Below are 16,421 nucleotides of genomic sequence, written 5' to 3'. Positions count from 1 at the left end.
TGTCGTTGCACCCCCCTAAGCCTTCTCTCTCTCTCTCTCTCTCACCTTTAGTGTCTCAGTAGCAGTCGCGGTCCACCTCCTTTCCTTTATTCCATGTCAGCAATGATTCCCCCCCCCTCAACCTCTTGCAAGATATATGTATCGCGCAGACCTCTCTCTCTCTCTCTCTCTTCTCTGTGGGTGGCCAAAAATCGCAGGTAAATATAGTAGCCTTGCACCACCATTTTGTCAATTTCGTTGGTTTAGGGGTCCGCCATGGCTAAGGTTGTTGGTACCTTGGTTCATGGCTCTAATTCCCTTACTTTCCCTTGGTTCGATTGTGCCTTGTCGAACGCCATGTTTGATCTTATCTCCTTCCTAGGCTTTTTTGCGTCGTCTTCCTCGTTGGATTTCTACTGCGTAGTTTCTTTTTCATCCCTACGACTTATTCTTCTTCCCCTTCTCTTTCCTTTTTCATGTGAAGAGCCCAATCCCCCAACAACAATAGTTGTGGCTTAGCAGCTTCCAACAACAGTGGTTGGAAGCCACTGCCGCCAACCGACACCCCTTCCCCAACCCCGTCACAGCGCACAACTTGGCGACCAATTTTCAAACCCTAAAAATTAATTTTGGGTGTTTGGTCGGTGCAAGCCTGATCCAATCCATAGATAGGCTTGATTACTCAGCTTAGGGGATGCAATTTTGATTTAACTCAAGTGCTAACTTGATCAATTTTGAAGCTATTTTTAGATTTGTGGATTATGGGTGTGGCTTTGTGAATTTAGTTTTCCTAGATGGATGTATGTTTAGGCTCATTTTGTTGTTTGATCTCTAAGGTTTGAGTTTAAGAGGCTGATGATCAGTGGACTAATGGGGGATGGTGGATCATGGGAATGTAGATAGACATGCTTCAATTGGGGCTTGCTTCTCTTAGTTGCTAGAATTGCCATGTCAGTTTTGGTTTAATCCAAGTTCTTTTCAATTGTTTATGGGGTTTGAATTGGATCACTAACTATTGTATGTTCTTGTTACTTGTAATGAAAGTGGAAAAATAAAAGCTTATTTTATTCTGTTGAATGCACTGTAAAACAAACTTGGCATCTTTGGCTAGCCTTCCTAATTCTTGTTGAACAAACAGAATTGTTTGTTCAAAGGAGCATTGAACTAGATCACCGGGGCTTTATTTTGTGGTTGAGTAAGCACAGCGAAACATTGAATGTAAGGCTGATCGAAGGCACAACCTTAACATTCTTGCACAACTATTGATCCATTTTGATATTTTGGTGTGTGAATTTAGTACTTGAAAGCTAGAATCCCTGTAATGTAATTCATTTCATATTATGGAGTAATGTAATTAATTATTCGTATACTCTTTTCAGAAATATGTTGTTTCAATAATACAGAGTTATCCATTTGTTTCAATATTAGATGACATTACCAGTGGTGGGCATATTACATTTGTTGTAAGCTTGATTACTTAAGCAATTTGATTATACCAATATATGAAATTACCTTTAGTTGGAGGCCTAATCTTGGCCTATGTTTGCTCAATTTAGTGTTATAGTTACGACACACAATGCCCAAAAAGCCACAGTTCAATCCTAAATCACTTATTGCAGAGTAAGAGGAACATGATAAGCATACCAAAGAATAAGTAATAACTAAGATCTTGCAAGTCCATCCCACGAAAGGCTACAATAAGCGAAATAACATTGAAGTCTTTTAAAACATAGACATTTATTCAACCAAATTATCATCTAGGGTTGTTGATTCATTCATGTAAGTATTTTCATCTAAATTACAAAGAAAGAGGAGACGAAAAGAAGGTAGATATTTTACATGATAAAAGTGAAAGTTAATGAATAATAACTTAATTTGATTTCACACATGCCATAACCATGACCATAGCCCATTACATGCTCAAAGAGCTCCAACATCATGCCCTCCTCCCCATATTCCTTTGATGTGAATGGAGGCTTCTTTGCTATCAACAAATAACATCAAAAAATCACTAAGACCCAGATTTTTGGAAATGGGAACCATTCTTCACTCCAAAACGAGCTGCCTATAGTGATGCAGATAATTGAGATAGGCCACGGAAGGGTAATCTTTCATGTTACAGGCATCCAAAATCATTGTTCTCCTTCCCGCAGCCTTTTCCCTCAGCTCTGTCGTCCTCCTTCGTGGTTAATAGGTCCACAACCTACATCCATCCAACAAGTCTATTGATTTGAACTTCTTATGAATCAGATAAGATGAGGCTAAACACTCCATACCTAGTTCATGATTAGCCTCATAGTGAGCAAATGATGCAGGCATGTCGATGCAGTGAGCATGGCGCGCTTCATCTCCCCTGCATCGTAACCTCTCTCAGCCCACCATCAACTATCTCTTTAATGTTGCTCTTTTCTAGCAGTGGTTTTGCTTGGCACGCAACAAATTTGATTAAAAGATCGACGATGATGATGAACATCAAAAGGAAAAAAGTATTTCATTTGGAGGTTTTAGCGAAGAAAGAGGCTAGACCAAGCCCCTGACTAGTTTTTCTTAGTTACAAGTCATTTTGTTATCGATCGACAAAATTAGTAATCCAAAGAAGGAATCTTTAAGGGTATTAGCAACCAAACCATACCCACATTACAAAGGCTTTGTTGACAGCAATCAACAGAGCGACGATAGCAGGAACGACTATCGAACAGTGGGTGGGGGCGACGGTGGGTGGGTACGACGAAGAGAGAGAGAGAGAGAGAATAGGGGTGGGCCAATGACGGTGGGTGTGCGTGGCGAGGTGAGAGAGAGAGAGAAAAGACTTATAGTGGTGAGATTGATGGGCAACGAAGATGGGTGGGTGCGGCGACGAGATAGACGGGCAGTGGTGGTAGGGTGGCGCGGTGAGATCGGCGGTCGACGATGGCGGGGTAGGGCGGCTAGATCATCTAGGTCCTTTTCGTGCGAGAGAGAGAGAGAGAGAGAGAGAGAGAGAGAGAGAGGGATGGAGTGAGACAGTAAACGGGAGAGAGAGTGAGGGGACTATCCATGGGGGAGGAATAGTAGCGAGCGGGAAGGGTGGGCAGGCAACATTATATTGGGAATAGTAAAAGAAAATGATTTTAAAAAAAATTAAAATTCATTCGGTAGCCTCGGTTGTAGCCTACGATTTACCAATAGCATTAGAGTAAGAGTAATGCTATTCGGCCCGAAGTGGTGCCCGAAGAAGTGCCATCCCGAAACGAAATTACAATCTCACCCATGGTCCAAGTGACAGAAATGCCCTTGTTCAAATTTGAGTCATTCCCTCCCTCCGACGCTCAAGCTGTCACTCTCTTCTCTCTCACTTGTTCTCTCTCTGTGTCTGTGCGTTCTCTCTTGTTCGACTCTATTCATCGCGAAGTCTCTCACTCTTCTCACTACCTTCTCTTACTTGCTCTCTCTTCTTCTCTCTAGATCGACCCCCCTATCACTCAAAACGAAACCGGCCGTAGTGTGACCCTTCTTCTCGGATCGAAGAAAGGTCGTCTTCTTCCGTCCGTGCGACTTCATCTCCGGCCCTCTCTCGGCTCCATTGGCTCTGATCTACAATCAGGGAGGTAAGTCTTTTAGACATTTTAGTCACGAGCACACATCCATCCTATATACGTATATACGCATTTTTTTGCTTTGGCCGAGACTTTAATGTTAGATCTAGGGAGATTAGGCCGTTGGAACTTGCTGGTTTTTGGGTATGTTGGTCGATTGGCCTTTGGGTGTCTGGTGGTTGCCTATGACCGCCAGAAACCACCGGCCACGGTGGCTGGTGGCGACTGGCAGTCCATATTTGGGTTGTGATGTCTTGGTATCTGATGTATTAGACATTGTTTCTATTGTGTTAGACCACATTTTGTGTCTAAAAGACTTTAGTCATCAGATACAAAGATTATTCAAATGTGATGGGTTGCGACTTCATCTTTAGAACACATTAGATACAAATATGACTAAAATGAGCAGGGTTGCGACTTTAGCCCAAATCAGATACAAAGACTAAAATGTGTGCTAATGACTAAAATGTCTTTAGCACATGAATAATCTAACATGAATAAGACTTTAGCACACAGATACAAAGAGTTTAGCACACATCAGATACAAAGATGACTAAAATGTCTAACATTTTTTCTATTGTTGGTCTCCATTGTTTCTATTTCTCTATATATATTCATGTACCATATTATACTTCTAATAAAGTATTGATTTTGTATAATTTTTTTAATTTCATTGTAGGCAATCAATTCTAATTTAGGAGACGAAGGAAAGCCCCAATGAGTAACATAGGTATGTATGAGAAAATTAGTGATTTAAAATAAGAAAAACAAAATGTTTATGCAAATGATATAGGTAACATTGTATTCTCTTATGCTTGTACCTTGTTTTGATCTAGTGAATCATAGTGTGCTTTCGGAATCAGCCGAAGACAATGAGGAAAATTGCCAAGATAATGAGGGTCCTCCGTTAAATAACGAAGTAGTAGGAGAATACAATGATCTTGTCCCTAAGGTTGGAATGAAATTCAATGATGATAATGAAATTTATGAATTTTACAAACGATATGCTTACCATGTGGGTTTTCCAATAAAAAAAAGGAATTCAAAGAAGGGTGAGGATGGGGTCGTAAGATATGTGACTTATGCATGTAGCCGAGAAGGCAAAAGAACTAGTCAAGCTAGCACTTCTCTGAAGCCTCAACCAACAATTCGAATAGGGTGTAAAGCTAAGATCACAACCATATTGGTTGTTTTAGGAACATGGAAAATAAGCACCATCCATCTTGAGCATAACCATGAAACAAGTCCAAGCAAATCTAGGTTGTATAAATGTAATAGACAGGTGAACGAACAGGTGAAACGACAACTTCAAGTTAATGATATAGCTGGAATCTCGCTACAGAAAAGTTATAACTCAACTGTTGTTGAGGCTGGTGGCTATGAGAATCTGACATTTGTGGAAAATGATTGTAGAAATTACATTGATAAGGTGAGAAAGTTAAGATTTGGGGAAGGAGATGCTGCTGCTATTCAAGCGTATTTTTCTAAAATGCAAGCCCTTTGTTCGGGTTTCTACTTTAGTGTTGACTTGGACGAAGAGTGTCGATTGAGGAATGTATTTTGGGCGAATAATAGATGTAGACAAGCGTATAAGGAATTTGGCGATGTTGTGACATTCGACACCACATACCTGACCAATAGGTACGACATGCCATTTGCTCCGTTTGTTGGTGTAAATCACCACGGGCAGTCGACGCTGTTTGGATGTGGTCTTCTTTCGAACGAGGACACTAGGACTTTTGTGTGGTTGTTTAGTACATGGCTTCAGTGCATGGAGGATCAAGCTCCCACTGGAATAATCACTGCCAGGATAGGGCTATGCAAAATACAATTGAGATAGTTTTCACTAACACGAAGCACAGGTGGTGTTTGTGGCACATACTAAAGAAGTTGCCTGAAAAGTTTGGTAACCATAGTTACAAAGCTTCAATTCTTTCGGCTGTACATGATGTTGTGTACGAATCACATAGTCCTGAAGTATTCGAGCAAGGTTGGAGTTTAATGATTGAGAAATATGCACTGCATGACAACGATTGGTTGTCTGGACTATACACACAAAGAGCTCATTGGGTGCCATGTTTCTTGAAAACTAGTTTTTGGGCAGAGATGTCAACAACCCAGCGGAGTGAGAGCATGAATGCATTTTTCGATGGTTATGTACACTCAAAAACTTCATTGAAGCAATTTGTTGAACAATATGAGCGTGCATTGAGGTCTAAAGTTGAAAAAGAGTTTCAGGCAGACGTTAAGTCATTTTCTCAGATGGTTCCATGCGTATCGAGGTATCCCATGGAGAAACAATTTCAAGAGTGTACACAATCTCAAAATTCAAGGAGTTTCAAAATGAGTTCACAGGGAAAATGTATTGCGAGGTTGTGTCTATCAAGGAGGGATCGCTTGGTACGAGATACGAGGTGCGCGAAGATATTATATTTGACGAAAGATTCAAGGAGACAAAATATTTAGTTGATATTGACAAAGAGAAATGCAATTTTGTTTGTAGTTGTCACATGTTCGAGTTTAGGGGAATAATATGCAGACATATCATCACAGTATTGATTCGAGATGGTATCAGATCACTTCCTGATAAGTATATCTTAAGGCGATGGAGGAGAGATGTCAGTAGATCCTACACAAGAGTGAAGATTAATTACAATAGTTGGATTAGTACTCCTAGTCAGTTAAGATATGATAAGCTGTGCAGTGTGTTTGTGAAGCTTGCAGACGTGGTTGCAGATGATGAAGATAGTACCCAGGCAACTCTGGAGTGGATGGAATCTCAATTGACTGCATTGAGGAAATCTAATACGAAGTCTAGTTGTGGTAGTAATATACATGTTGAAGATAGTGTGCAAGAACAATTTCTAGATTCTGGAGAGGCAGCTACAGCTTCAAGCGTGCAAATTTTGGATCCAAGATGCTCGCAGACAAAGGGAGCCCCTAGGAAGTTTCGCAAGAAGGGCCCATTGGAAACGAGTTCCAAGAAAGCAAAGAAGGTGCCATTGGGAAGGAGTTCCAAGAAAGCGAATGTATGCTCTAATATTTTTTTAAAATTACCTAATAATGTAGTGCTCAAATTCTCAATTATAATGATTGTTACTTTCGTTTGATGTCTAGGTGGAATCCTCGAAAGTAAATGAAGGCAATGCCCCGATGCAAAACATTGTTCAAGACGGTCAAGCATTCAGTGAAGGTTTTACACAAGGACAGTATCACGGTTTGACATCAATCTCGTACTCAGAATTAATGGTAAGTACTTGGATGACATTTGGGTAATAATCTACGTTGTCATTTTTTAAATTTTCGAATGTTTATTTAGGTTATATCTTGGTGCTTACTATTTTCTTTTGCAGGCTTCTTTTGATACGGCTCAGCCCTTTATGCCAGTGTACACGCCCCATCCACGGCCTGATAAGAACCCACCGGATGTTTGAGGCATTCATTCCATGTAGCCTTTCTTTTGATATTGTTATTTTTTGTTTTTTTTATTGCATTAAATTTACTGTAAAAAAAAAAAAAAAAAAAAGGTGCTACGAGCACGATGTGATGCTCAAACTCGTAATGCTGGGATTGAGTTGGGATTTTTGGTCAGTTTAGGCTATCTAATGCAAGCTCTTGGAGATTTGTTGAACTTTGTCAGTGCAGTATTTTTTGGGGTTCATATGCTAAGAACAGAGCATATTATTGCATAGGTTGTGCTTGCATGCAGGTTCTTTAATGTTCTGTTATCTAGTTTTTTTTAGATTGAAGTGTGTTAGGGACAATTAATGTTCTGTTATCTTGATGAAATGAGGTGTATAACAAAAGGAACAGATGGACTTGTCATTGTAGGATTGCCTTGCAAATATATGGTTCCAAATTAAACTGTTTATTTGCTAGTCATTGGAGTAGGTTTCGCCGGTGTTGGTTTTGCTTAGTTTGCAGTAATTCGATCGGATGTCCGGAATAAATTCAAGCAAATGTAATTAAATGTTAATTTCTTCCGCTTTTCAATGTTAGATCAAGTTTTGGTTCTTAAAAACTGTTTTTATACAAGGGATTGCATCGTATGTGCTTAAATAGTCAGCTAATTAGTTATGGTTTAGGTATAAGAAGGCATAACCCATGCCATTGACAATGTCATATTAAACCATTAATTATTGATGAAGTTGCCCCCAGATTTTGCCAAAATGAGAAAATGATTAACAAAATGGGTCAGCTTCACTGTCCACATCGTTCCCTCAAATCCAGCAGTAGAAATGCAATTAATACAGAGATCCGATGGCAAAAATTGGCAGTTCACCTGGCCAGATGAGCAGTGCAGTGTTCAAAATTTGGAAAAATCTCATATAGAGCAAATGTCCTGATTGTCATTATATGGGGATGTAGCCATTCCTACTCGCCAAAAAGGAACAATTCAAAAGCCCTCAGGACCTCAAGTCTCAAATCCTTGAGAATCATCCAAACATCCCATGGTGCTCTTTGAACTAACTGCATCTGTACCTAAATACTTTCTTGCGGACTCAAATGCCATAAGGTTACAATATTCCCGCTTAGGAAACTTGGTAGGAAACCCAACAAAAATGAAATAGAACAAATATAAATAATAGAGGCCACTACTACCAACGAACAATAAACACAACCCCTAAACAAATCTCAACCAAAATTACACATACGATAAAAGAAACCCTTGCAATTGAGGTTGAGTTTAAACAATACATTACAAGTACATAATTATACCAAAGTTAAATACCTAAATCTACTTCTGTCATTTTTCATCACCCATAAACTGAACAAAAAACAACTCAATCCTAACACTATCATACTTCTAACAAACCTACTTTCTTTTGTCTTAAACTCTAGAAGTTTCATTTTTAATTTTATATTTTCTTGTACAATACAACTATGTTCTTTCTTAAACTTCAATAACTTTTCTTTTTTTCTTAAAGCCTTTTCTTCAAAAACCTTGGCTTCTTTTTCTAAAACTTTCACCTTATCCAACAATACACCACATAATATTTTTTCACGAGATGTGCGTTCATCACCGATCCATTGAAACCATCTGCAATCATCATCCTGTCCACCAAATCATCCATCAATTAATTTCATTCATATTAACAATTTATACATTTATAAGAAAATAATTTACCTTCCAGAATTGACACCGCAAAAATTTTCTTCCAGGATTCCTCTTAGTCCAAGATGTGTAGCACTTTACAGATACACCGTGTTTACACACAATTGTCTGATGCGAACTACATGAGTTAATTGAAGCTTCATCCATTTCCAAATAAGAAGCCATAAATCCTGAGACAGTAAAAGGAATTCCAAAAATCAAATTCCCAAAATCTAAAAGATTGTGGCTTTAGAAGAAAATCACCTAAGTAGTAGCTTGCTTAGTGGGAGTTAGGGTTGGTCCAGAAGTCTTAGGGTTTAAATTAATGACATGCTATCACACACAGCTTACTGATCGGGCTTAGAGGGTATACTGTTTAAATCAAGATAGAGAAAATTAAGGTATTGTCATAAACATAAAAATTGAAAAACAAAAACACAAAAGAGTTCAATAAATTTGTCATGGGAGATTAGTATCATACATATGGCACAATTTTCTAATTGATAGAAATGATCAGTACGTTAGTTCCATCTTAAACTTTTACTAGTGATGTTACACAAATTAAAAATTGCTTACCCATAATGTATTAATAAATATATATCAAACAAAAGGGGTTCATGAATCCTATAAATAAAAATTATATATAAATCATGGATGTATGCCGAGTATCAAAGTGAGAATAAATCACAAAGATGCCCCATAAATCACAGTTAAAACTTTCAGTCAACCCAAATAATCTTGCATACCACAATTCTAGCAATAACCCCAAGTAGCACCTTCTTATTTTACAATAAATATAATGTAATAAAAAAACAGAAAATAAATTGAAGCTTGCAAACTAGATCTGGGCCACTTACACCTTGAAAATACGCTTGGATCGAAAATCGACAGCTTGAATCGAAGATCAGACGGCTCGGATCGAAGATCTGACTTACTTTCTTCAGATACAATGCAAGATGCTGCAATGGAGGAGGCGAGGAAGCTGTTGCAATAGAGAGAGAGGGGGGGGGGAGAGGGTCGTTTTAGTGCGGGCGAGAGTGAGAGAAGTGACGGCTGGCAGGTAGATAGAGACCGATGACAGGGAGACGATCGTTTCAGCGGGGGCGAGAGTGAAGGAAGAGACAGAGTGATCGACGACCGACAGGGAGAAAGAGACCCAAGGCCAGTATGGAGACAGAGGACAACAAAGATAGGGGCAAGGAGAGGGAGGGAGCGGGCGATGGGCAAGGAGAGGGAGGGATACGGTCGTTCAACCAGGGTGAGAGTGAGAGGGGGAGGGGGCCGAAGAGGGAGGAATCGGGTCGTTCAACTAGGGCCAAAGTGAGAGGGGGAGGGGGTCGAAAATTTGAAATATTGGGTTTTTGGGCTCACTCCATATCGCGAGATTTCCCAATAAGTTCGTCTCGAATTATCGCGAGATTCTGGGGTGGCACTTCTTCGGGCACCACTTCGGGCCGAATAGCATTACTCATAGCATTATCCATAGATTGAAAGCCAAGTACTAGCCTGTGGTTACTTTTAGGATATAGCTACTATGAAAGTAATTTCTTGGGTATTAGGAATATTAGAGAGGCTTTCCTTCTCTTGCTCCCCCCACAATTATTTTATCAGATGTTAATGAATTATTGCATCATTGAATAGTTTGGTGACATAGACCTGGCTTGTTATATGAACATGTTGGAGCTCTGGGTTTTTTAAAGTAAAATTGAAAAAGAAAAAAAGGGAATAGTTAGTTACTTTTTTAAGTTTTCGGTTGAGTGGGATCAGATTATTTGATTTACTTGAGCATGAAAATGTTTAGTAGAGAAATTTCTGTAAGAAGTTTGTTTAACCTTGTTATACCATTTTTTTTAAACTAATCTGCAGATAAATGAAGTCATCTGTCAGGCTCCATCAACAAGGGCAGCCTTAGGGCTATAAAAGGTCTTTATTTGGTGATGTTCAAGGAAAAGTGAAGTACTCAGTGACAAGTTTTTGGTCATTCGAGGCCTCCTTGATACGGTCTTCAATCCATTTGTTCTACCTAGACCTTGCCTTAAAAGATTACTCCTCTCGTCTCTCGTCTCTCACCTATCTTTTTTCTATTTCTTTTAGCTTCCATTAGAAGGAAGAAATCGAGAGACATTCATCTTGCTTGCTGTCATCGCATCAGGTACGTTGTTTCTTATTGATAGGCGAGACAGAGCAACCAAACACTCATCAACTCTCCCTGTCTGATTGAACCTGCTAGGAGTGAACAAAATAACATAACAAACACCACAACCTATACGCAAGAACAAATCAATCAACGCACGGGACAAGTAATTTTTAACGTGAAAAATCTCTTTCAATGTGAAAGGATAAAAATCAGGAGACCTAATGGTCCACTCTAAAAAATTCCACTATGACTAATGAGAAACCATAAGTGTTTGTTCATTAGTAATAGTAGGTACACAACCTCAAATCAACTGGCTATCATGAACAACTCCAAAACATAATGCAAAGAAAGGCTAGAGAGATATCACCAAAAATAGGCTGATGTTATAGGGCTCAGAACTGCAGTTGTAGAGTTCAAATAAACAATCTAACCGTCCAAATTGAAGTCCCAAATGTCCTCTATCTTCTGTACAAAAATTATCCCAATCAAACCACGGATGACTGTTCAATCTACTGATGACCACAAACGGTTCATTGCTCTTTAACCCAGAAATTTCAAACTGCAAACTTTCTATTTAGAGATTAATAACCAGAGCTGCAAACCTCAAACCGCTAATCTGACCATCCAGATTGAAGAACCATATGTTGTAATAGCTGGGGTCCACGCATTAACATATTGTCCAGTTCAGGTCACAACCAATCCCCGATTTTTTTGCTCTGGAATTCAATCCCAAAACACGCGTCACTATGTAGAGAACCCTCCACAGATATAAGCCCAGCATCCTCCCTTTGCATGGCCGAGGTGGGATTCACCTAAGGCGTTACATACACCCTATCTAGTGACTCAGCATCCTCGCTGAGGTTTACCCCACCACCGCACTCAGAGGTTTAGGGGCGACTTTGATACCACTCTATAATGGCTAGGGTCCACACAGTAACGTATTATCCGGTTCAGGTCGCAACCAATCCCCGATTTTGTCACTCTAGGATTCAATCCCAAAATACATGTTACTGTGTAGAGAACCCTCCACACATATAAGCCCAGCATCCCCCATTTTCATGGCCAATGTGGGATTCGCCTAAGGTGTTACATATGTTTTCTACAAACTGACCAAAAATTAGAGAAATCAAACCACATATGACCCTTAAACTGCAGACGATCGAAAGCTATTTGCTGCTCTTTAACTCAAAAAATTCCAAACAACAGACCTTATGTTCGGAGACCGATAACAGGAGCTGCAGACCTCAAATTACCAATTCTATCGTATAGAATGAAGATCTAGATTCTTCTACACACTAAACAAAAATCAGAAAAATCGAACCACAGATGGTGCCTTGATCAAAATTGTGCACTCCTTTACACCCTCTCTTCTTTCTCTCCTTTCTTCTCACGTTGGAATAATTAACTACCCACACACACACTAACTCCTTTTATACTAAAAAATTAGAAACCCTAAAGGGCCTTGGGCTTCTTAATCATGGGCCAAAAATAAAAATAAAAATTTTGGGTTTGTCCACAAAGAAAGAGACCCAAAAACCCAACAATTCTCCCCCTCTCAACTATGTGGAGGATTTTGCTATTTCTACAATAGAACAACATAAATCAAACTTCTCTCTTAGTAATGCTTTAGTCATCATATCAGAAGCATTATCATCAATGTGAACCTTATCAAGTTCTAATAACTTATTATCAAGAACATCTCGTATCCAATGATACCTTACATCAATATGTTTTAATCTAGCATGAAGAGTTGGATTCTTACCAAGATGAATAACACTTTGACTATCTCAAAATAGGACATACCTTTCTTGACGAAAACCAAGTTCCTGCCTAAGTCTCTTCATCCGAAGTAATTCTTTTCTTGCTTTAGTTATTGCAATGAATTATCATTCAATAGTAAAAAAATGCCACGCCATTTTGTATATTAGATTGCCAAGCAACTACTCTACATGAAAAGTGATTAAATATCTTGATTAAGACTTTCTTGTGTTAATGTCTCCAACCATATTAGAATCAATATAGCCAACTAGAATGTGTTTCTCATTTCCAAAACAAAGTTTCAAATGACCGATTCCTCGAAGATATCTCATGATTCACTTCACCGCATTCCAATGTTCCCTCCTTGGATTCAAAAGGAACCTACTGACAGTGCCAATAGCATGTGCTATATCTGGTCTAGTACATACTATGATAATTATGATTCAAAATCCTGATTTATCTATGATTGGGTATCCTAGTTTGACTGAGATTATGATGATGATAAATTTGTTTTTATTCGAGATTTATCTCTTTCTGGAGGAATATCCTCATGAGTCATCTTATGATCAGGATAGTGTTTCTTATATCTATAAATAGGTGCCCAAGGCATTAGATTCAGTGCTCCATATCACTTTTGTACTCTCAACTTTGATTAGTGATATTCTATTTGTTCTGCCCGAGATTTTTTTTCGATTTGGGTTTTTCACGTAAATCTTTATGTTCGTGTGTTTGTGGTTGTTGGTTTGATTATTGGTTTATTGTTGATCCTAATTTTTCTTAACAAAGTGGTATCAGATACGTTAGATTAAACCCATCAATCGGTTGCAATATCCAAGCCGTTGGATTTGAAAGAGAAAAAAAAAAAAGAGAGAAATTCAGAAGTAGCAGCACAGTATCATCTTCTTCCTTGAATGCCTAGCACTAGTTTAAGACAAAGCAGCAACCGCCGCCCACAGCCACGCCGCCACCAACACCTGGCCGCCACTGCCTTCGTTGTCGACCGCGTCCACTTCCACTGTTGTCACCGTTCGTCTTTACCTGGTTGTGGGCTTCCTCGCAATCGATTGCCTCGCCGCTGTCCAACCAACGCAACGAGCCGCCTCCCCTGCATCATGTTGCCTCTGTTCTCCACGGCTGACCTAAAGCACCGGATCCGACCATCATGTGACCATCGATCTCCTCCACCAATCGCCGACGATCGCGCTCCAGCCTCTCCCATCACCGACCCTCCTACTCGCGGCCTCCTCTGCCTAAAACCTCATCACCGACGTCCGCTTCTCCTCCAGTCACCTGTGCTTTCGCGATTGACGACCCCCGAAACCACCGTTCACCTCCATCTCCACCGTTCGTCTCTGCTCTATTTCGGCTGCCTCTTTCGCCGCCATCACATGGCCTTTGCAGCATCCGCCTCGCCATCCTTGTAGTCTGCCGATCTGTCACCTACTACCGTCGACTTGACCGGCGGCCTTGACCGCCATTGCTATGAACGCCTCAGCCGCCATCAGCAATAGCCACGTCACCATTGGGGTTCCTCCACTATTGTTGGCCTGCCATTAATAGAAGCTTGAAGCCTCCAACAAACTCAGAACTCAAATTGGGTTCAACCCAGAGATTGACCCACTTGGCCAGATCCGACCCGCCAGATCAGATTTGGTTCTTTGCCTAGATTTTTACCCAATTTTGGTATTTCTGATCCATTTTTAGATTGGGTTCTTATTATTAATATCTGATAATTATCTAAAAATTTGTAATGGCTTCATTGAAGTACAATATGTTAGAATAGGAGGTTGTAATTCCTAGTCTCGGACTAGAGGATCTACTTGGTTTATGTAGAGGGTTTTAATTGATGGTTTGAAAAATCCTTAGTGAGTGGTTAAGGTAGTGGATTAAGCTTAGGTTAAATCGAACCACTATAAATCCTTTGTGTTCTTCTTTTGTCCTTGTGTTATTTTGTTTATTTATCATTGCTAGCATTTCCATTAAAAGGATTTCAAGTTTCAAACTAAGTTTTTAAAATAACCAATTCACCCCTCTTGGTGTGTGCCATAACACCTCCCGTTCTAACAATTGGTATCATAGTCTAACTCCTTATTTCAAGGTTTAACAACCTGAGGAGAGATCCATGACTCTTAAAGAAGGTTATCCTATAAATGTGGCACCGTATTTTGATGGCTCATTTTATGATTTTTGGAGAAAAAGAATTTTTGTATTCATGACATCCATTGATTGTTATTTGTGGTATATTGTGGAAAAGGGTTTTATTTTAAAACCAAAGATAGAATGGGATGATCATGATAAAATGAATTTTTCTTTAAATATTAGAGTTATGCATATTTTACAACATGCCCTAAGTGATGATATTTATGTTAAAGTTTCTAAATGCTCCAATGCTAAAGATATTCTAAACACTCTTGATTCATTATATCTTTCTAACAAATGTTGTGAGCAAGTTGATGAAAATTCACAGGTTGAAAATTCATTGAATCATCAACAAATAGAGGAGAAAGGAAGTTCCCGTGCCTCTAGTGAAGAAAGCTCAAACATATATTTCATGGTAAATGAAGAAGATGAGGTAACCTCTACTTCTACTCGTGTTATTGTTATTGATCTTGAGTCTAGTTCTTCGTATGCTTATAATGATGACAGTGAGAATGATTTTTCAAATGAAGAGTTATTAAATGCTTTGAATGATTTATATGAAAATTTTGAAAAGCTATGTTTGAAAAATAAAACTGTTCAAAAGAAATTAGAATTATTGTCAAAAGAATTGCAAGTTTTAAAATCTAAGAATGAATATTTGATTACTTCCAATAAAGAATTTTTAAAGGAAAAAGTTTTGGAAGAGTTTGAATTGAAATCCTCGAACAGTGCATTAAATGAGAGATCCATTTTAAAAGAAGAGATTACAAATTCATGTGATCATGAACTAGGTGTTCAAAATTTCAATAGTCAAAGAGCTAATGTCAAAAGCTCACCTTCACAGACCTCTCATGACGTTAAATGTTTTTACTGTTGCAAGAAAGTCCACATTGCATTTTGTTGTCCTTTTAAAAGGAAATCATCTAGTGGTCCTAATTTGAAATGGATTCCAAAGGGAACTAAGGTGTCTACTTGTTTCCAATATTAAACCCCAAGGATCCAAGGATGTTTTGATACCTAAAAATTCTCATTTTAAGAGAAATGTGCATAAGGATAAAAAGCAAATAATCTTCATAAAAAGGAATAAAAAATCTTTTACTTCACATCCTAGCTATTGGTATCATTTTAGAAACAAAGGCTTTGAAAGAAACAATCCACATAAGTTTAAACAAATTTGGGTTCCTAAGAAGGAACTCTATGCTAACATTGGTGAACCCAAAGTGGTTTGGACACAAAAAGTTTGTGGATGATCTCTTTTTGCAGGTTTCTTGACATCTAAATGGAACTCAAAGTAAAATTTGTATGGATGTATCAAGCATGAAGAGAAAATTAACTCCAAAAGATGTTCATTTTTTTTGCCAACCAAGATTAAGAAAGATTGTTAAACTCAATCTTGGTGGTATATTTTCTATCCCTAAACTCTCCATGATTAGTTTGTAAAATTAAGGGGGAGTTATAGTATTAAAATGATTTTCAAATTACGATTTTCAAATTTTATGCTTTGATCAAGGGGGAGAACAAATCTTTTGATATATGTATGCTTATCTTGGCAGTCTTGGATGTTTGCTTTCGAGTTTCTGAAATATGGATAAATATTGACATTTTACTCTTGCCAATGAATGTTTGCCTTTGACTGTATGCTTAAATTAATGAATGATTTCTATAAGGTTTTGGTTTTCGGTGGAGCCTCTTTTTATTTGCTCTCAGTATGTTCCAAAAAAGGGGAGTATTAATCTTT

At 38.6% G+C, this 16,421-nt stretch overlaps 1 pseudogene; it reads left to right on the top strand.

The window, feature by feature from the left end:
- The window catches only part of LOC127806373 (Golgi SNAP receptor complex member 1-2-like), a 42,934-nt pseudogene extending 32,068 nt beyond the window's left edge, over positions 1–10,866 (top strand).
- Positions 10,867–16,421: the final 5,555 nt, after the last annotated feature.

Source organism: Diospyros lotus, chromosome 7 (genome assembly GCF_014633365.1).
Source record: "Diospyros lotus cultivar Yz01 chromosome 7, ASM1463336v1, whole genome shotgun sequence".
Classification (NCBI taxonomy): Eukaryota; Viridiplantae; Streptophyta; class Magnoliopsida; order Ericales; family Ebenaceae; genus Diospyros; species Diospyros lotus.
The sequence above is the reverse complement of the archived record's forward strand: the minus strand, read 5'-3'. Positions and strand labels throughout refer to the sequence as shown.